Here is a 22598-nt window from a genome sequence, read left to right on the forward strand (position 1 = left end):
CCAAAACTCGATAGACTATTACATTTTTTACAATCTTACGTAATTTGCGACGTCATACTAACCGGTCCTTTGGAAACACAAGTCTCAACTTGGAACTTGTTCTATGGCATTTCCACGTCAGGTTTGGAGATTTATTGTTGTTTATGACAGGTGCGGTTGCGGTTAGTCATCACTCATCAGCACCGACGAGGAATTTGTATCCATACAACACACAACATCACAGATATGACGAGATGCTCAATATAATCCAAATGAAATCCATTCACTACATAAAAATAATAAAATAGATTAAAAAAATAATAAATTTACGAATAATTTTCTTACACACAAACCGGATGGGAAAGAGAACACATTCCATTCCTCGTCTGGAATAATTCCGGAATCGTAGGGGGGACGACGAAGTAGTACGGATCGCCGCTAGATGGCCAACACTGTCCATTACCTAAAAACAAACATTCTTTTACGTCTTGAGTTGAAAATGAAAATATGCAAACCAAATCACCAGCCCCAACAACAAGATTTGGAGAATGTAAATAAATAGCTTAAATTCTCGGAATTCTTTCTCTTCTAAAGAATAACGAAAAAGACAATTCTTGGAATTGTTGCCTGTGATTGTTGATCCAAAAACTGTGGAAAGTAAAAAGGATCGAAAGAAATGTTGAACGAGACCACACATTGATTACGAAACAACAAAACAACCTACCCCACCGTTTCCTCAGCTGAGTCGTAAACTTATCTCACCTTGTAAATGTGGTGAGAAAAAATGACTCAGCACAAAATAAACAAACGAATCGGAATGTTGGCGAGTACGTGAGAAAGGAAAAATGTACAGGTTGCAGACAACTCTGCCTATTAAAATTACCCTGTGAGAACTAAACACATTGGCTATTAAACTGAAAGATAAAAGTCCTACTCACAATCGAGGTTCCTGTTGAAAGTCGTTGAGAGTTTTGCGGCCTTGAACATAAAGATGGGGTTGCTGCACGTTTTTGACAAGCCAAAACTTGTTGCACATGAAATGGGTTGATTATCTTGGCATTTTTCGTTGACTAGGTTGTTGAGTCGACACGGTCGTATGGTAATAAGTGACTCAACTGGAACGCTCTCCACAATCAGAATTTTCTTTTCTTTTGGCACACGAAAAATTCACAGTGCTCCCAGCATCAACAAAATAATGAAAAACAGATGAAATATCTTGATCTAGGTTGTGTGGCGGGAACGTGGATATTTCACTAGACATCCAGACTTGCAGTGGGCGTATTAGTGATAGATTCTGTGTGAAGAGTGAAGACCTGTGAATGCTTACGACCGTATTGAACAGGTTGTTGGATTATCAAAGTTTCTGTACTTTCTCTAGGGGCATGGTGGTTGTAATAATTCACTTAAAACAGCTGTGGTAAATCACGTAGGCAAACAACTACACAACTATACGGTGAGTCGGTGACTCATTACAATGGGACGACGACCTAACCCAACACAAGTCGCTGTGGCTGGCTGGCTGCTGCAGATCACACTGGTGTTCTTTACACTGTGGCGGCCATTTTGGAATGGCTCTCGACCAATGAGCAATCAAGCACTGAATCGAATCAATTGATTGATTAGCCAGATGTAATTATCAATTTAGTACTACGCGTATCAAATGTTTTAGACAAAATTTTTTTTTAATTAAATTTAAAAGCTGAATTGCCAAATTGCTATGATGTGAAATAAAATGTAATGACATGAAATAAAATATATTTCAGCATCAGCAGACTATCTTTTTGCGTCGTTTTCTTGTTCAGATCAATAATTAAAATGCACTTTACGGCCAACAGTTTTTCTACTTGGATATTCAGGTACACAATTTAAGTGATAAATATTTTAAGTTTGAAGTGGGTATGACAAAAAACAGGATCCATTAGGATAATCAAGTTTATTGTAGTTTTTTCGGTCGAATTAGAATTTGAAGCCCAAAGTTTCCAAGGGGAAAATCGATGGTCGGATAATGCAATTCAATAAATGATGCTTTTGCTGGGACATGTACGTACATAAGATTTTATTAAATAATGCAAGTGAACTCCTTCAACGTGTTTCAAATAAATGCATAAACTTCAAATCTGCCGTTAGTTTAGTATAAAAGCCAAAGAACATCAATATTTCCATCGTCTTTCAAACTAAACAGTTGTTTGCTGACACATTCTTACGTTTTCAACTGTTGACGTAGGTTTACAAAGTCTAAATAAACTAAAGAAGACAAATAAAAGAGAAAAAACTGAGAATTTCGAACTATAACGGGCAAAGTGTGTATTCGGCAGGTTTCCAAGAAGTCGTACAGAGCAGACCAGAGCAGCACGTATACGTACGGACTTGCAAAGATCGATAAATAGCAAAAAGTAACAATGTAAAGCAACTTAAAATACAAAAAAGAGACTTGTTATCGTTATGAGCATTATGATTACACATAGTTCTTTTGAATTGGGAAATAGCCTATAGATATATTTATTACTTTATTCAAATATATAACAGACTTGTACTCAAAGGCCAATAATCTGTGAGATTAGTTTGAATAAAAAATTCCTAAGAAAGTGGTCGCAATACACAAGAATTCATTCATATTTCCATACACGTTAACGGTTTACCAACTCCATTACAAAACTTGAACTAGATCTACCAATACACTACCAAACTTGGAACTGGAAGTTGTAAAAAGGGATTTTAGTACAGATTTACTTCTTAGCATGTCAAGATAACTTACAGACTTACAGACTGCTGGCAGAATATAGCAGAAGTTGTTCTAAATCTGACTGATTTCCTGAGGCGTAGCTTCGTATCCATCTTATTATGCCGACAAGTCGAGACCTTGTTTTTCGTATTGATTTCTAACGGTCTGTCTGTGCAAGGGAAATAAAATGTAACGCGTCACTGCTGCAGTAAAGACATTGCAACTGTGGAAATGGATACACGTCACAGATGATTATGTTGACTTGACAATCTACAGAAGATGATGATGGCCTTGGACCTAATAACAAGCTGAGCACAGGAAGTTTCACGATTTCGGTGTCGTCATGACCGGACCTTTGCTAACAAGTTGTTTCTCGTTACCAACTCAATTCTTTCGGTTGGCACGACGGCCGATAGTTGGCGCGAGCATGTACCTTCTGTTTCATACTGCGCAATAATGTTGACATTGTATGTGGACTGTGAATAAAAACGTGATGTGCACAATACAACAGTCCAATTAAAAAGTTACGACACGGTTTTCTTTTATAGCGTTTCAGTGTTTTTTTCACACAGGCTAACAGAAACTAAAAAGAATGGGCCAACTAAATATGTTGACGTGCGTTATAGTTTTGCTTCTTTTAAGTTAAAAAAAAATTAAAACTGAAAAATAGACTTTGAAAAAATGATTTACGGGAAACTACGCCTCACTGATGACACAGCCAATCAGCCACCGTTTTTAAGGTTAGGTTAATACGTACTATCTACACTTGTGTATACCGTTGCATAGCAGGATACTAATGTCTAATTTAGCTCGTGAACAATCATTTGCATGATTAATACAATTACGGCATGCACATTATATATACTGTTCGAGTGGCATAAAATGGGAATGTCTAGCCAATAAAAGCGTTTTATGATATGATGATGGAATATTATACAGGCCTATACATTAACAACAATTCTCCCAATATAAGACGATCAGCATTAAATGGGTTTCTCAATTTTACAGATAGACGGAGTCAGTTTGATAGCTCTTAGCTATATATATTTCAGTGCAACGGAAGTATAAGAGTAGCTATATGACGCACTTCTAATAAAGCATTTACCGTTGCTGATGTGTCATGGTAACAAGACTATCTCAGCTTAGATGAGCTGGAGTGCTTCATTGGTCGCCAACTTGGGTGACACATCTACAGCCGGAATATGTTCGTGAAAACTTATTTCCCTTATTATATAGTCTCGTCTTTTAATGGCTTCACTTGAAACGAGAAGAATTGCATTTATTTACGCCCCATAACTTTAAAAGCTGCAACAAGGCCTGACATGCTGCTATTGGGCAACCAATGAAGGCGTAAAAGTGTTTCACACACCCGTTTTTTGACTGGGTTAGGTCAGCAGCTTTTGTTTACTTACGTGTGACACGGGAGGTGCTTCAGCGTGAGCCAAGTTATTTTACGAGACTATATTGACAGGCACAAAAGGATTGTCCTATCCCAATGTGAATCAATTCTTTCAGTTGGCGGGACTGCCGATAGTTGGCGCCAATGCTCGTCTATCAAAATAAACTAATGTTAACTCGTACACTGCGTCATTTTTGTAGGGAAGCCAACAAAATGCTAGGCATTTCGACGACTCTAATGAAAACTAACCAAATGTCAATTAAACAAACTTTTAATATAAAGATACATCTATACGTATGATATTACATCAACTTGGTTGTCCTTTCATTGAAATTTAATCTGATCTGTGCAGTATATTATAGCTAGTCAATATAAATATTCTGCTGGTCTAAGCCGGATAGGCACACAAATAATAATCGAATATATGCTTATACGTAATTCTCTCACCTTTCACACTGCTACAAACTGAGAGCAAAATTGGACAAGGGGGGAAACATACATGGCGCTGTGGAATACGATTCTGACGACCACAGACTTCCATATAACATTTGAATGAATATCAAATCACATTACCTTGAAATTATTAAAAGTATTTCCTTGTTCGTGATGAAGTACAACGCACTCTGAAATCTTTTTTCTTCATCAAACCGTCTAAATAAAATAGAATTGACGTTTTCTTGGAAATTCTACGGCAATATCGGGAGTAGGGAAAACGTACGAGGGAAAAGTGAAAATGCCACAGTACGTACACCACATCATGTGTCTTGTGGCAGCCATTTTGATATGGGATACAACCAATGGGAGAGCGACGATGATTAATATAGATATAAGGTTTTTTCTTGTTGGGTTTTTTACAGTGAGCAACTCACAACTGTTAATAAACCAGACGCTTCTTCCAAGAAGATGGAAAGAGAAATTCTTAAGTGTTTTTTCGCTCATTATATACGTATATGTAGAAATCATTATAATATATTGATACTGAATATAGACTTTTTCAAATGGAAATAATTGTAATATACACGGGCCTAGATAGTATAAATAGAGTATACGATTAGAAAAATAATCAGTGACACTCTCGTATACAAATCTTGGTAGAGTATATCTTGTTCCAGACAGTTAATTTTTATCTGATGAATTATATTTTCTTTATGGCTGTTATTATATGAACTTTTAGAAATTGATAATGCTACATGGTTGCTGCTCTAGTATATTATATACATGGTAGCTCTCATGCATATAAGGGAAAGCACAGACTTGTCTGGATGGAATCTCGATTGGAAAAGAATCTGACGTTTAATGCCAGACTGTTTATTTTTGACTACACATGCTCAATAAAATAGCCTAATTAATAATGCCTATCTATAAACAAGATAACTCTATTTGGTACATATTTTCCGGTTAGCTGGATGGGGTTTTCAGTTTTTTAACGATTTCTGGCTTTGATGAAGCGTTTAAAACTAAATTCAACATCGCCTGACGAGAATCTCCATGGCTGTTTGACAGCTTAGGCATATGACATTAGGCAATTATTTATTGCCATCCATGGCCTTTATACGTATATGCAGATGAGGTTTATCTACATATACAATTTTTGATGCACGACTATATACAATCGTTGGATTGAGAAAGATATACGAGTATAATATAGCCAGCACAAGCATTGTGCGATTGCCCCACTAGAGGCGTACGATTCAACGATCGTGTCATCCACAACCTAAGTCAATACAGATGAGATTGTGCAACCGACTCACAACAGCAGTCTCGTTATACTTAAAAACAAGAAGCTGACTGATGATTGAAACGTGTTTTTTTTCTGATTGAACTTTAGTAATTAAAAAAAAATTCCAATTTTATGATAAATATAGAGGTGGGACTGAAATAATCTTGATTGTTAAGGTTACTGCGTCTACGTTGCTGTCAGTTACAGACACGGTATTGATCCTGCATTCACACACGACAAGAAATAAAAATATCTACCTGCTTGGTTGATCTGTTGACGACTCAATCGATATAGAAGCTGATGGAATCAACGCTGTGATGGCAACACGAGTCGCATAGCAATGGCCTATAATAGAGAAAGGGGGAAAATAATATTTTGATGGCTATATACAGCAGAACAGCTGAACATAAATATGCAATCACCTATAACCGTATGTATAGCATATTCATAAATCGCTGGCTGTCTTTTGAACAGAAATTGCATTCACCATCGTGATTCCTTTTATAGAATAATATTGGTGATTGTGTGTTTTGAACATCAGTAGCAGACTATAATTTAACACAAAGGCTCGATATATATATAGCAGCTGATTATACTATAAAGCACTTGATCAAAAGACACAAATTTATAGGCCCGGGGTCTGTCTTTATCTCGTTTGCAGACGGTTGAACGCACTGAACAAGTTTTGTTGTAAACGTTCAACTATTGGCTACTAACCTCTGAACGTATTAAAACTATTTTTCATACACCCTTCCCGTTACATTTTGTCTTTTAGGACAAATATCGCATTCAGGAGGTTAGCAACGCTATATGCACCTGAAATGCCAAAACCGTCGTATCTAGTTTAATAAGCAGGGCCTGTGGGAGGGCGTGATAAATACAAGTCTGGTTGTAAACTACATATAGTATAGCTGTATAATTATAATGGCCTCGTTTACCAGTTCTCACGCATCCAGCAACATTTACAGAGAGTGAAGTGAGCGTTATAACATAAGTTTGTCATTTCTGAATAAGCATCAGAATTAGAAGCTGCACGGTAACGCTAATACATGGCAAGCATTTTGAAATAGAATAATAGGAAACAAATTCGTGTTGAATATTACAATGACAAATAAAATATTATTTCTTCTTAATTCCTTATCGAACCACAATATAAGACATTATAAGAGATGTATGTACTTGTGAAATGACGATTGATTCTTTACTAGTTCTGGTGAACTGTACAGCAGGCCTAGATGGGATCGAAAACTTTTTCTCGTGACTATATCTTGGGACAAATTACCCGTTGGTCGTAATAGGAAAATTAAAATTTCTTTTTTCCTGTGAATCAAAAAATCTTTGTTATACAATCGAGGGGAAAACCATGACCACCAACACTGTTTAGAGAGGGCAGCATTAGTACGTTACTGGTCGATATATATAATCTTATACAGGGCAAACGAAGAAAGATAAGGATTGGATTGATTTTCCCAGCTAATATTAAGTAGGCTACAGCAGTATTTTCCTTCTTCGAACAGTTATTCAACGACGCAAAAGTTATGCAATTATTTTGACATAACCTAGCACACGTATACAGCACGTATGCTATTTTTGGGAGGTATTATATAAAGGTCTGTGGCCAATTAATCCTACATTTTATTTTATTTCAGCCTATCCTATACTTTCATCTCGAGTACGTATAGATGAGGACAACCTGTTAGCTATTGATAGTGTTCAGGGGGCGAGCCTGTTGACAATCACCAGTAGTCTCGTTGCCATAACAACTAATGTTGCTTTTCAATCTTGTATAAAATTGTACTTTGGCTGTTTTGAACCCATATACATTCCCAAATACAATTATAGGGTATACGACTCGGTGGTTTGGGCGTACACATTGCTATAAACTTGTGAACATATCGATAACAATTGTGAGCTGCTGAGCCATAAAATGAAACTCAAATAAAACAAAATGGTTCGGGACGATATGAATAACTCATTATTTTCTTCTTCGAAACCATTTCCTCTCTTCAGCAAGATAGATGCTCGCAATACGAAGTCGTATTCCCAAATTCTCTTTTATAATAGAATATCACATCAACTTACTTTGCTCTGTGCTGGAGGAGGAAACTATTTGAATGAAACACGAGCAGTTGTTGACATATCACAGCTGCTGCAGTGGCATATCACAGCCAGTACTAGTGTGATGGCAGCACTTGGAAGTTAAATGGATTTCCAATAAAAAGGGAACTATTACTCCAGGTCCTCCTATAGTTTAATCAACACAGTCAATATAAAGCAGACAGAAATCTGAGATATGGCCGGCACATTTGCTGAATCGAGCTGACTAAAAACTGTAATAATTCTGGTCAGCCATTTTGCTGAAACAGACGACGCACTTCGTACTGTGGACACTTAGAACCACTTGTCCAATTCCAAGTTTTATTTTTCAATATTTTTCTTTAGAATTCGCCAACGTTTGCCAACGTTTACATTTTAATCACTCTATAAGCTTGAGGCAGAGATAAGCGACAAAATATTCTCAGAAAAGGGGAAAAAACGTTTTGTATTTTTATGACTATATTTAAATAAATATATACTTTTAAATATGTTTAAACATTTCTTGGTGCTGTAAGGCTGTTTGCAGTGCAGTACTACACCACACATTCAGATTGATCATCTATATAATTATATACTTAACTGATAATGTAACAAAAAAGTTATTGAGGCAATTATTAAAGTTGGGTTGTAATATGATCGCTAGTGCGTTGTCGTCCTCACGAAATCGATGCTGGACAGCATAAGGAAATGAACAAGATGGGCGGTTAACACAAGTCGAAACTTTCTCATCTTATGTAGCTGCACATTTATATGAGACGACGAGTCAATTGTTTGTAATGGGAATCCACGCTGCTGCTGAACAGGATGAGAAACGGCGGCCAATCTAGTATTTCTGGCGTGCAACATGCGTTGCAACTGTCGTTTCCAAGAAATCAGAGCGTGAGTAGGAGGGAGAAAAACGAACGTCAAATCATTTCTTTATGTTTAGGTGAGTATAGCAGGGCCAATGAAGAATAGATATACAGGAGTAGACTCCAAACAAAGGCAAGCGATACTCTGCTCTATAGTTTTCTGTCATTGAATCAAAATACAGCAGCAGCAAGATACGGGCAGCAGCATTTCTGGGATACGCCGGTAGCAGCACTCCCGACTCGGCAGCGATGACAAAGAAAGTCCCGTTTTTATTTATGTTCAAGAGTAGGCGGGACATTAAACAGGGATTGGAGGACCGGGATTTGGAGTGAAAGATTCTAGAAAACAAGCGCACATGACACAGGCCTATACATAAGCAAAGGTATAATCTTAACATTTACCGCGGTCAATGAAATAGTTAAACGCCAAAGAAAATGTATAAGATCTTATATATGTGGGATAGCTACAAAAAGCATGGTTTCGACGGCTAACGTTGGTCAATCACTTATTTACAAGAAAACCTTATATTTTAAAGAAAACAGAGAATGCTAAAATAAATTTGAGCCCCAGCATATTGCCTTCAAAGACAAAAATAAATATCAATGAAGATGTATAAAACGGGAAACTATATTTAGCGGATAAATCGCGGAGAGTGAATATATACGCATCTTTCAGACCATATTTATTCTGATATAAATTTGAGATTAACTTCTAAAAATTTGTCAAAGGTCTTAAATGACATTACACATATCTATAGGCTGTGTACACTTTTACACTTGACGAATTTGGCACAAAATATAGCACTTTTAATGTATATCGTAGGCTACATTTTGATGCAATCAAAAGGACAGCACTACAGGTTATAGCTATATGTTGAGTTAGCCAAAGACTTTTGGGCTGAGAAAGGTCAGTTTAAGAACCTTTGACAAAAATTGATTATCTATATAAGCATGCGTTTGACACTATACCGTTGCAATGAATCTAAATACCCTGCAGACATTCGATTGACTTTATATAAAACCATCAAGCACGATAGGTTGAAAAATGTCGGTCTTTTAAGCAATCACTTTTTCACTTTCTTTTCAATCTGATTTTTGCGTTTTGCGGGACTGCCGATAGTTGGCGCAACGAAACTTTCCAGACGACAAATTTCTTGTGTAACAAGTTCACGATACAGCATTTCCCGTTATACCTTTACGGCGGGCATAGATGGCGTGTAAGAAAATCCAGCTATATCAAAAGGACTCGACTCTCGATGAGGTTGTGCTCCCCATTCGAAAAGCTATTATTCCAATTAAAGCAAATAATAATAATAATATATCCTTTTCAGTACCTTCAAGGCTTATAATTCGTCCTAGGGAAAGAGTTGCACCAAATTTCAGAATTGTTATTTGATTGAACACTGCTGCCAGCTGTTTTACTAACAGGAAAAACTGGTTTGCAATGCACAACTGGGGAAAAATTGTATACGTGCTGGCGTGCTGCGTGGCGGCCATTTTAATATTCGTCTGAACCAATAGGAAAGCGAAGCTGACTTACATATCATATGTGTATACAGAATGAAGATAACATCTTGTTTTTCATACGGTTAAGCAACCAGTCAACCATACCCAATCGAAATATGTTTGTCTCGCTTCAAATTTGGGTTGCTTAAACTCATGAAAACAATGTTATTCTAATTTATATATCTCATCGAGTTTCTATTATTATAGCTACACTACTTTCTTATTATTATATAGGATTGGGGTCTTGATATGGATTCCTTTCTCTAGTGATTTTCAGAAAACGATATTATAGAAGACACACAAATTATTTTTCCTCGAACTTCATTAACTAATTGTTTTTTTTTTCTTCAATGAGTTGAAAATTAACTTTTAAAAAATTACTGCACAGGCAAACAAGTCAATAAACTGTTAATAAAGTCTAAAATTATTCAAATTTCTATTACCTTCGAAGACTAAAACAGCTATACACAGCATTTAGAAATTACAAAAGGCAAGCCTGGGACTATATGACTTTGCATATTCAGCTGCACATTACGTATAGACCTAAAATATACGAATGTGAATTGATGCAGACGTCAGTGTCCCCTCCAAGTATATGCAAACACATCTCGTGATGTGCTCACGAAGTCACGTACATTGATTGTGTCATTTTCTGATGTGTCATACTGCTGCCCTTGTGCAACATTTTTCCGTAAGAAAAACCTTCGTATAGCAACAACCTTCGTATAACAACAACTTCTAGACATGTCCAGCACTTGAATCCAATGCTATTCACTCGACTATATTTTGTTCATAAAAGCTTCGTCTTTCCTGTTTTGTGTGTATGTTTATCAACTTAGCATGCTACGAAGGTTAGGACGAAGGCTAACATGTCAGACAGGGGCAAACCAGCGGTTGATGTCATCTTGGATAACAACTGAAATGTAAATATATAAAATTCGTCTTCTCTGAAATCGAACAATCTTTTTCTTGGGAATAATACGGAGCATTCGTTTCTGTAAAAGGTAATCATTTTCACCAAGCTTTTATTGGACTTGAAATAATCTGATATCGTATATACGGCCTTATAACAAATGTAAAAGTAAACGGACCCAACGAACTTCACACATCAGCTGAAGGGAAAGAGAATTTTGCGGTTTTCCTTTCGAATAATGACACAGCAAAGTATACTGAAAACAATAATGAGGTCATTGATGAAAATTGCTGGAGACTCCTATATAACGTTTGACGTTCTCTTTTTGATACTGTCCAGCGGTTTTAGTATATACAGAAGCAGAACCTTAGTCAATAAAGACTGCATTGCGCATTCAGCAGACGCCCATTGGAAATGTTTTTGTTACTTTTGCTTTTGTGCTGTATTGTAATTTTCTGATATTTAGACGAGTGCTCGACCAAATCTGAATTAAAGCTGGCTAGAAAGCGTCTGTTTGACAGTTGGACGCTGTTTAAACCAAATAAGCTGTATATGTACATTGCTATGGAAACCTGAATTTCTTTGATCGTTTGTTGCCGACAGACCAACAAAAACAATAGGCCAGATGCTATCTCGCTGATGTATATAGAAACAACTACGTCTTGTTGCTAGCACGTAGGTGCTGCTGCATGTACTTTATATAGGCTATTGCATATGACAAACTCTCGAGTATTGATCCTCTATTATAGTGCGTATAGTTTCTGAGAATGAATTTACCTGTTAGAACTGCGCTGCTGCTGCTGTTGAGAGGCTATACAAATCGATCAATAACACGTAGGAGGACCAATGAAAATGGATGCTGTGCTGCTCTTGATGATGGCAAGAGAACTGTTAAAACTGCAAAGGGATGACGGAAGGCAGCACCAACTGATATGTAAAAGGACAAAAAACATAATAAATATACACGCCATCAGATCGGGATATGATGCAGCAGACACATTCATTATAGTCTTTAAAAGTGGACGGAGGGAAACTTTGCCAAACATTAACAGACCCAACATTATTTCGTCTTCAACCTTTGCTTTGACACAAGTTTATACAACAGTCTGAGCATTTTTACAAGCACGATTTAAAGTTTTCGATTAAGACTAACTCACGACATTGCGTTGTATAGTCGCAAGTTCTACATTTCCCGAAAAGGGAAAACTTTATTGAGTTGGTTTTTTAGCTGTATCAGGTTGTAAAAGAATGGCTTTTAAAAACGAAAAACTTCGCGACACGTATATAGCCTTTTGCCTTTTATAGATTCACTTGGTATCGAATTCAGTAAGAGAAGATGTGGACGGATGTGGATGCAATATAAGCCTTTCTTTGCTGGTTTTTCTGTTCAATATCACCAAGTAAATTGTAAAATAACAAGTCACGCCATAATACAAGTCTATAGCCTACATTAAATTCCTATAGGCCCTAGATAGCTACAAAATTGCAAATAAACCAACCATTTGCACGTATTGATCTACAAGATTTGACATTTAGAAATGTGTATAGTGGGCTAGTGGCCATAACGGCGTCATAGCAGCCATTTTCTAATCTAATTTGGTTGTTTCAACATTTTTGCTGAAATATACCACGTATAATAAGTTCAGCACTTGCCACCTTCGTCACGTTCACTGATTGATGATATTATCTTGGTGTCGTGCAGCAGAGAAAGACAAACAATTGTGATGTGTACAATTGGCACGAGCCATCACGTCCACTTATCAATGTGCTATTTGGAGGAGCTATATATAAATACAGTGCTGGGAAACTCGTTTACAAGGAAGTTGCAAACTCCTGATGGGTGTTAAAGCGAAAGTCTGCTGCTGGGGGTTTCGTTAAGCTCGTGAGAAACTATTATTCAACTCGCCAACTCTTTAACGGGACATGGCATATTTACTGCGAGCACGGGAATGCTATGACTTGAGAGAATAAAGGCTATTTATTACAGTACACTCCTAATATATAATATGCAATAAAGACTGTGCAAAAATGGTAAAACCTGCGTAAACAAATTGAGCGGCCATTTTACTAAACAGACGACACAAACCATTCAAGTTGCAAATAAAAACGACGTCTGGTGTTTCTCAATTAGAATTAAGTTTTCTGAGAATAACTATGTGCTTTTATTGTACATACTTTAACACTCTTTTAAAGACCTCGAATTTACGTTTGAAGGCTTATACCCTGTATATTTAAGGGCAGATATGGGAGATAGCAAAATGTGTCCGTAATATGAAGGTTGATTTTGATTGGTAAATCGATTGATGCTGGACATTTTGGAAATTAAGACTATAATTAAGAGCATTAAATTACTGCTTCCTATTAACTCTACAGTTTTTCTTTTTCTTTTGACTTATAATATTTACAGTGTATACCAAAGCTCTCAGAGTGCTCAACTTTCTCAGCAATCTATATAGAAACTGGAATGTGAATGTTTCAGCGAGCTTATGTATATATTATTGAAGCAGTATATAATCGGAGCAATAAAGAGGTTAATACGGACTTGAATAAAGGATTACACCAGCACGGTAAGTGACAGCTATTCTACTTAATTCGTTGCCATAGAATCGTGTGTGACCATATTTGCACATATATTGATGGCCTTTATTCAAGGCTCATTACCAGCACGATATAGCTCAGGCATTTTCTCTCTCCTTTTGAATCAACGACGATTCGTCTTCGCCTACTAAGATACAAATATGAATTTCTTTTGCTCGGAAATGTTGCTGGACGTTTTCTTGCATTCAACTCGAGAAAGGCGCAGCATATAGACAGGAATATAAGTCGAACGCCGGGCGACCGAGCAACAACACTAATAAAATTTTCGTTTTGCGGGACTGCCGGTAGTTGGCGCAGAGGGTCTATTGCGTCACTTAAAAGAAAAAACTCGCGGCTTGTGATTTTGTGTGTTGGCCGATGAGTGTCACGTAGTCCATTTCGATCATGAGTTGATTCATTTAGTGCCTGCGCCACTAAAAGGATGCGGCTAATTTGACTGCAGTCAATGTACGTAAATCATCACCAATTCAAATTCGTTTACATTTGTCGATTAACTGCTGTCAAATGAATTATACAATTATAATAAAAACTAAATGCTGTGCTGGCATAGTGAACAAGTTTCAACATTTTCTTTTTTCCCCTCATTTATAGAAACTAACACAAAATAGTTTGACACGCTCTACAGACACTATAAAATTCGAAGACTTAAACAACTGTAAAGAATTGATCCTGCTGTACACGACCACAGGCCTTATTCCCCTCATCAACTATTGTTCTGACATTTCACGTATTATATACGTGATCAATCACCTTATTTAAGTTATATAGAGGCAGTTGGTGGGTAACAAAACTGTCGGTTTGGTATTCATGTTACACCAGCAGCACTGTATAGGATAGGTATTATGGAAGAATTGCTCGTAGGCTATAATATCGAGGAATAGTTTCAGCTGGACGAAAATGAACTGGAATGGGAAGGAATGCTGCGATGCACAACATCGTCTACAGTGTGGAAGCCATTTTGAAATGAGACGTGGCCAATGGCAGGTCGACGAGTCGTTTTTCTTTGCCCGTCGACTATATGAACAGGAAAGGGACCAGATTTAGCGAGTCGATAAACCAGCAACAAGATTGAAACTTATAGGATACAACTGAATCTCAATCTATACTAGTTTGGATTGGAAGACTGAACTTGTTTGTATTATGGATACATTTTATCTCAGTTCTCCAGGCTGTATATATATTTTACATTTTCTTAATATTCATTTTAAATAAGGTTTGCTGCTGTGCCAAATAAGAAGCAAGTGACATTTGCTCTGTAAACTTAAACCCCGCACATTGAGGGCGCATAAGGACGAACGAAATGTAATCAGGACAGCTCTATATAATACAAAAAAGCAAGAGATAAATATAAAACAGCCAGCAAATATCTGGACCTTGCAGCCGCAGCATACTATATACTTTGAGGTTGGTCCTGTCAATATTTTCTACCTTTACTATTGTACCCCGCCCAGCACCGTTGGCGGAGACCGCCGTTGGTGTCGCCACTGCCGAAAATCCCGTTATCTTTCATAAATAAAATATAAACGCAACTAATTAACGCTAAATGTATTATTTGTGTCAGGAGCTTAAAACTATACCAAGAAAAAATGGCCGACTATTTCACAGAATCTTTTATAATGACATCTCATATCTCTTTCCAGGAATTGTAGTTCGTGACAACAGACGAATTTCGATTGCGTTTTAGTGAAACACGTATGTATACACAATTTGGAGTGGGCTGGGATTAATTAAATTATATTTTTTGCACTATACGTTGAAGATAGTAAACTATACACACCACTCCAGCAAATGTCAAATCAAACAAACCTATACCTCCATAAACTAAGCAATTATAACTCATTTTAAAAGCTATCTTGATTATAGTATGAACGATCCCATTATTGATCGTTGCTATTATTGGAGATTTTTTTAGATGTTTTCATACACTTTTAATAGCCCATATATACCCAATGATGCAGGGGAAAAATAGCCAATGCAAAGGGGCAATATACTCACTAAATAGACTTGCTAGAAAGCGATTGAAAGTGTTATGTCATTAAAAAAAAACGTTTGGACTGGCCGGTTTAGCCAGGATGAAAAATTGTTCACACTCATCACATGAAACAGCATGAGTCATGATTCGTGACCAATAGAAATACACATCTACAGGCCTGTCTCTTTCTTTTATACGGGTTATGGCTGACGGTTAATTCATAACATCAAAATGTCGCAAAGGAAATAAGCTATAGAAAACAGCAAAATTGTTTAACACTTACGTAGTTTTTGACCCACACGACAGCATATCTATACTAAAAGGCCTGCTATAGTCTAAAAATAAAGATGGTCCTGAACATGACATTAGGAGAAAGCACGAAAATGAGGGCAAGGTTGTTGCTGCTGCTGAGAACAGAGAATATAAAAGTCTGGTTAGGAAATTGTTTGCTGGATGCCAGCAGGGGAAAACCTTGTCCTACACGAAGGCCTTTCATCTGTTTTATACGGCACTGGTGTTTTAGCTAAAAGGCAGGTCAGTTTTGAGGAAGAGGTTGGAGATTTATTGCTTGGGCTGTGACGTAATCTTTATAAAAGTCCTATATTATACGAGTGCTCGCCAAACTCAATCTGCTTTTTTGCCAGGGGCCAGGTTTGTTTTCGTCTTGTTTGCATATAAACTTGGGCCTGTTAATTAAACGAGTTATTTTTACAGGGTTTTCAGTATAAAAGATCATCCACACATATCTCAATCACGACGAGTGTACATAATAATAAAAACTTGTTTAAAATTAACGGGACTTGCTATATAGTTGGGGTGGAAAAATTCGCTTCAACTCGTATATATACCCAATTAACATCTGTCAACTCTGTCAAATTACACGCATCACAGCTATAATAACAATAATTGATATTTGTCGTTTTGATAAGTTAATCCCTATTTCCGAGTAACATTTCATTGTGTCGAAGTACACAGTATACGCTGTATGTAGGCTGCTGCTGCTAACTATAGGGAAGCAGACAAACTTTTGAGAGTTAGCGTGTGGGTCTTTATAGGTAAAATGAGACTAGTGCCTCACCCAATAACTTGCACTGTGTGGCAGCCATTTTGAGGGCTGAACCAGCCAATGGGAGAGCGATGATGGATGGTCATAGGTCCACCACAGCATATAGGCTATCTTTCTGATATCACTGACAAGTGATTTACATGCTCGTCATTATCAGCAACCGTAATCTTTTCACGACTGATAATTTCGAGTTTAGAAATACCTCTGCAAGCCCCTTAACAAATAATGTAATATAATAGGGTAATAACTAAAACCAATGAGTAGATTTCGTAGCTTTATATTTTGAGAAGGCACTGAATATTTTATTCGCTGCATTGCGCGATATACCTTTTTACAGTTTAAATATTCTGAATCGATATCGATATCATTCAGAGGGCTTGGCCGGCTGTGCATTTGTCAGCAGTGTGGCTCAACCGGGCTCAGCAGCACAACACAATCAAAGTAAAACTTTCAAGTTATGCTGCTGCCTATTAGAGAAATATTTTAAAACAAAAACAGGGAAAGTTTTCTGTACGAAATTGCACTCAAATGAATAAATAGCTATACCCAGCAACTATAATAGGATTTCAAGTATATATATAGCTAGGCCTGTCGCTAAATAATGCATCAGCAGACAGCAAACTGCTTTTTTCCAAACAAGAAAGATAAATCGAGGCGTCTGCTGCTGTCGCTGCACATAACTGCGTTGTATATAGGATACAATGTCCAAGCAAGTGTTAACGTGAAAGTGATATAGCCAACACAGCAGGGCATTCCTTGGAAATAACAAACGCAGATTGATAAAAGAAAAAGTTTGATATATATACAAGTCAACATTGATGACGAGTTATAATATATAAGATTGACTATATCGCTTGAATAAGACTTCGAGGATCCAAGATTTTGCTAGCAAAGCAGCTCATCGAGCGTTCGAGGACCATTACAACCTAAGTCAATATAGGGGCAGCATTGTGCATATTTTATAGCCTTATAAGCAACTCATTTTTTTGTCAAACATCAAATTCTCAATAAAACTAGGAATACTTCACCCCGTTAATACGGACGGAAATCAACTCGTAATTTTGTGAAAATGTTGAAGTTATGTGGGAAAGGGGTTGCTGTATGGATTTTTTGTTTCTATCACAGAGACCAGCCAAGGCTGCTGCACCATCGATCCCTTGTCTCAGTATAGGTAAAAAACGTACGTGGGCGATGAAACACTCTATATATATATATATTGATACAAAATCTTATGTGAAATGTTCTTTGATTTCCTATGTACATTGCTGCTGGCTGATGCCCGTTATTCGGGTGCTATAGGTCGGCCTGATGATGCGTAGCTTATACTTAACAAACATTAAGATTGGGAGTAGACAGGATTATTGATCTATGCTGCTGCTGTGTTTCTGGGAATGAGATCGTCTAAAATACCTGTAAGAACTGGTGGATGTATGTGCTGAAGTCTCAGTCGATCCATATAGAGAAACGCAGTTAGAAAGGGCCAGAATAAAAAGCTGTACATGGCGAAACGAATTGGACCAGGAATGCCATCAAAAAGAGATAGACTAAAAGAAAATGACTAGGCCCTACAATGTACGACGACAAAAAATAAACAAAAAATGGCTGCAATGCATCAGTTCTGTGATGATAGCACATGATGAGATATCCCAGAGAAATAGTATAGGCTACAATATGATGGAAAGGAAGCGCGCGGATGACATAAACAAAACTAAACTATAGTTGACATTTAAAGCTTTTTTTCTTTTCAAAACTAATACTAATAGTATGGGTGGACAGAGGGCATTATACAAGAAGTTTGAGTTAAGCTTGACGGGTGTCTTTTTCGGGTTTATTAAGACTGTGACTCTAAATGAATAACATCTCTTGCAATTCAAATTGCAATTTAGATCAAAAACGTTTATCATAATGAAGATCAAAATGATTAGGTTAATCACATTACCTTTTTCTCGCATAAGTTGAATAGAGCCAAATAAAAAAATATTAGACGATGAGCTACCAGCATAATATACATGTACAGATCAGTGCTGTGCCAATCAAAACAGGAAAAATAACGACACGCCTTCAGATGACGCAAAATGAGTCATCTTATAAGCACAATCACTTGGCAGCTCGTTCAGTTATGCTTGAGGTAGGGCAAGCAGAGCTCGAGGCAAACAATGTGACAGGTGAACGAATATTGTATAATATCCTAATAAAAAAGGGCGACACATTTTGCACTCCCGAATGCAACTCTGTTGAAAAATAATGGTCGTATTCAGCAAGTGTTTCTACAATTCTGCCAAAGACCAATATAGAGAAATTTATAGGCTACTACCGATATTTAATCTCAAGCAATGCAATAGAGAGGGTCTACACCGATACACTCTAAGTGCAGACCGATAGACACTCTCTTGGTCTCCTTTTAAAAAAGAATATTGTTAAATGCTATAATGGTTGTTCCTCTAAAGTGTCGAATGCTATACCTACACATCATTTTGAAAGCAGCAGTGGTCGCATTGGCAAGTTTCTGGGACTGGGAGATAGTTTCAAAATTATTATAATTGGCGGATAATTGGCTATGTGTAAAGGGCGTATACATTGACGTCAGCCATAGCTCGCGATACTTTCACTTCCGTATTGTTCATGTACATATAGCCTAGACACATGCAGGGATAAGGCAAAGGAAACAATGTTTGCTCTACGCATGTACAAATTACATAACCAGCACCCAGCAGCCTATAGGCCTACTATCCCTGGGCCTGTATAAAAAACTCTTGATAATTCAAACTGGCACAACTTTGACGATTGGTTTCTGTTTGGTTGCTATGACAACTCGTAAGATAAATACGATTTGCCTCTCTTCCTTTTTCATCGAAAATGTTGTTATATAAAATATAAAATAAAATACTTGGACGAGGATATAGCGGATTTCAGTTGGCTGTACAATTAAGTTGGACCCCTGAAGTTTAAAAATAGACGTTTTACACCATTTCCTTAAGCAAAAGTAACGATTTCATTGGCGGCCAAAGTCGGCAAAAGTTCGTATAAAGGGAGTTTCCAGTTTTCTCAAATGGGGAAAACTGCTATTTATGCTGGTATATAAGTTTGGGTGATGAAATTTTCATGCATTACTATGCAAAATAGCAGTGATGAAACTCTTTACATATACGCATCATTTGCTAAGGTGCTGAATGCTGCTAAATTGGATTTCTACTGGAAGTTATTTAATTCAACGACTCCCAATTGCTTTTAGATGCAAGTCTTTCGTTAATTAGACGTTATTTTTTTGAAGCAACTCTAAAGTTTCAAGTTTAGAAAATGTTTCCAAGAAACAAGCCAGACGAATCATCACCTATTATAGATGTCGCTGGTGTTTTTGGGCTACAGAAGGTAAACACGATAGATTTCCTTAACTTTCCATATATACTCAGATAGTGTCCCCAAATATTTTTAAATTTATTCTTTCAAGTTAAGCACTTCGTCTCGCACCAACGGGAGCAAGATGACCGATGGTTACATCACAAAATTACGGCAATCATCGTCCAATCAAATCAAATTCAATTTTCCTTATTTCCCTCATTATATATAGGCCTGTGTGCATAATTTCGACTATAGAATTCAACCTTGACGAGAAACTGTTTACAAAGACACGTCAGCAAGAAAAAGAGACAAGTTATTTGCTTAAAGGACACAGTCTGCGTGACACACCTTTCACGAAAAGTTGTCGGCATAGTATTAAAGATTCGTTCGCTATAGTAAGAGAGGCCATCACACTCTCTATTAGAGGTTCTATCTACCATATACAGGTATAAATAAATAAGCAACCTGACTCGCTCGTTGTTGACAATATTAAACAAAGATTCTCACTCACCATTTCTTGATGTATAGGAAGAAGCAGACGTGGGAGTGGACATGGATTTGGACGCTATATAATAGAAGCATCAGCGTGATGCGGCTCGAAACTGTGAACATCTGCAACCACTTGTACAACCTCATCACTTCAGCAACTGAAATTGCATAAACAAGACACAATTCATTTCTTGTTTCACTAGAAATATAGCAGTTAACATATTAGAAATGGTTTTTCAACTATATTCGTGTGCTGGTAATAATTTGCTAAAGTGATCGGCCATTTTGCTTTTAAAACAGACGACACTATTGCAATTGTTGTTAATTGGAACCAAGTTATTCTATTTCGTCCCAAGTTATTTAGTTCGTAAAAAACCCTGAACTTTTATTCAAGTATACTGAATATTTCTGTTTTTTTCAAACATATAATTAAAAAAAAAATCACGACAGATATAACTACTTTGTTATGTAAAGAGTTAAACAAATCAATTAATGTAGGCTATTACATAGCTAATGTATGCCAGATTTATCTGCAATCCGATATTAAGTTGAATTGTTGTTAACATAAACTAATACATACATGGAAAAAGTACATCCAGCAGTCTCATCCATGTTCCAACTAAACAGAAAGTTGTCCTCATCAGTACTGGGACCCTCTGCAATACGACTCTATTATATCTGATTTCTCTGCTCTGATTCATCAGACAACAACTGTCCAAGTATTACTGATAAATATATAGATCATTTTTGTCGGATTTTTGTCTATACTACGACTAAATCCCGTCCACTGGTGTTATTATAGCTATTTACAATTAAGCAAGGTATAAACAGACGACACTATTATTGCAATGGTTGTTAATTACATGGCCAAATGTTTCTATTTCGTTCCAGCAAGTTATTTAGTTCATAGAAAACCCTTAACATTAGTCAAGAATGCTATACATGTTTCTGTTTTTTTTCCCCATCCATAATTAGTTAAAAAAAAGCTTCTCTTTTCCATTTGTGCCTACCGGACTAACTCTGATTGATTTGATTCTTTCCGACATAAACAAAGCAATCAGTGTACAAAAATAGGGGGGGGGGTAGGCCTATAATGTATTCCAGATATTTATATAATATGTAAGGGTGAGCAGATAAAAATACGTTGAATTCTTGTAACATAAACCAGTCTCGTCCACCCCTGTTCCACAACTAAAAAGAAAGTTTTCCTCGTTATATATTATGGTTCATCTGCATACTCTACTATAATACTCTATTCTACTCTAAGATAAAAGTTTTCTTCAATTATTAGGCTACACTAATTCCGATATATATTTTTAAATAAATTTAAGTATAATAACTGAATAACATTTATATAGCCTACATTTGAATTTGTTTCAACTGTTGTGAATACCTTGCTGTTGACGAGAATAAGTCGAATTTTTATCGACCCCCATTGAATTTTTCGATAAAAAACGAAAAAAAAAAAAATAAAATGCTCTAATAAACTCTTTTTACCATTTATTACGAACTTTCTATAGGATTCATGGCAGCAAACTTTGAAAGGGCTCATTCAGTCTTCGTTAGTAAAGCTTTATAGGCAAGTTTATAGGCTAGCAATCCACCCACTGAATATTATGTTGCGATCGAACTTCAAGGGCTCAAGGCAACAGCAGGGCTTATATAAGGTACCATGTTTCAGATAAAAGATCAACAGGCATCCAAGGATGCTGTTATATATGCTGGGACTCGTCTGTGTGCCGACAACACTGGCGTTTTCTGGCAAAACAAGTAATAATGCAAAAGCCGAGGTCATTGATCGTGTGTGTACATAACAAACTGCTGCTGCTGTTATCTTGATATGGAGAATATATAGAAAACGGTACAGGGGAAGACGTTGAAAGTGACTTAAAGTATTATAGGTATTTATATAATCAGTAAAGAACTCTGAATTGTTCTACAGCATCC

At 36.7% G+C, this 22598-nt stretch overlaps 2 long non-coding RNA genes across 11 annotated transcripts in view; one reads left to right on the forward strand and one right to left on the reverse strand.

Moving 5' to 3' along the window:
• The window catches only part of LOC124188901, a 30149-nt gene that overhangs the window by 1042 nt on the left and 6509 nt on the right, over positions 1–22598 (reverse strand). Inside the window, exons 1-9 of one of the 10 annotated variants that reach the window (XR_006872517.1) lie at positions 20674–20762; positions 12337–12339; positions 11965–12114; positions 7903–8064; positions 918–6165; positions 704–849; positions 503–627; positions 333–442; positions 63–265 (exon numbers count right to left, since the gene is read on the reverse strand). This is a non-coding gene — a long non-coding RNA (uncharacterized LOC124188901). Of the gene's footprint in view, positions 1–62; positions 266–324; positions 850–917; positions 6166–7902; positions 10052–10102; positions 11932–11964; positions 12115–12336; positions 12340–20673; positions 20810–22598 lie in introns of those variants that run through there. The other 9 variants (XR_006872520.1, XR_006872518.1, XR_006872512.1 and 6 more) reach the window with 9 other exon arrangements.
• On the forward strand, positions 3303–21243 carry LOC124188905. Its single transcript, XR_006872524.1, has 5 exons — positions 3303–3441; positions 13595–13754; positions 14999–20192; positions 20277–20608; positions 20691–21243. It is a non-coding gene; the product is annotated as an uncharacterized LOC124188905 (long non-coding RNA).

The sequence above is a fragment of the Daphnia pulex genome, chromosome 2 (genome assembly GCF_021134715.1).
Source record: "Daphnia pulex isolate KAP4 chromosome 2, ASM2113471v1".
NCBI classification, from domain to species: Eukaryota; Metazoa; Arthropoda; class Branchiopoda; order Diplostraca; family Daphniidae; genus Daphnia; species Daphnia pulex.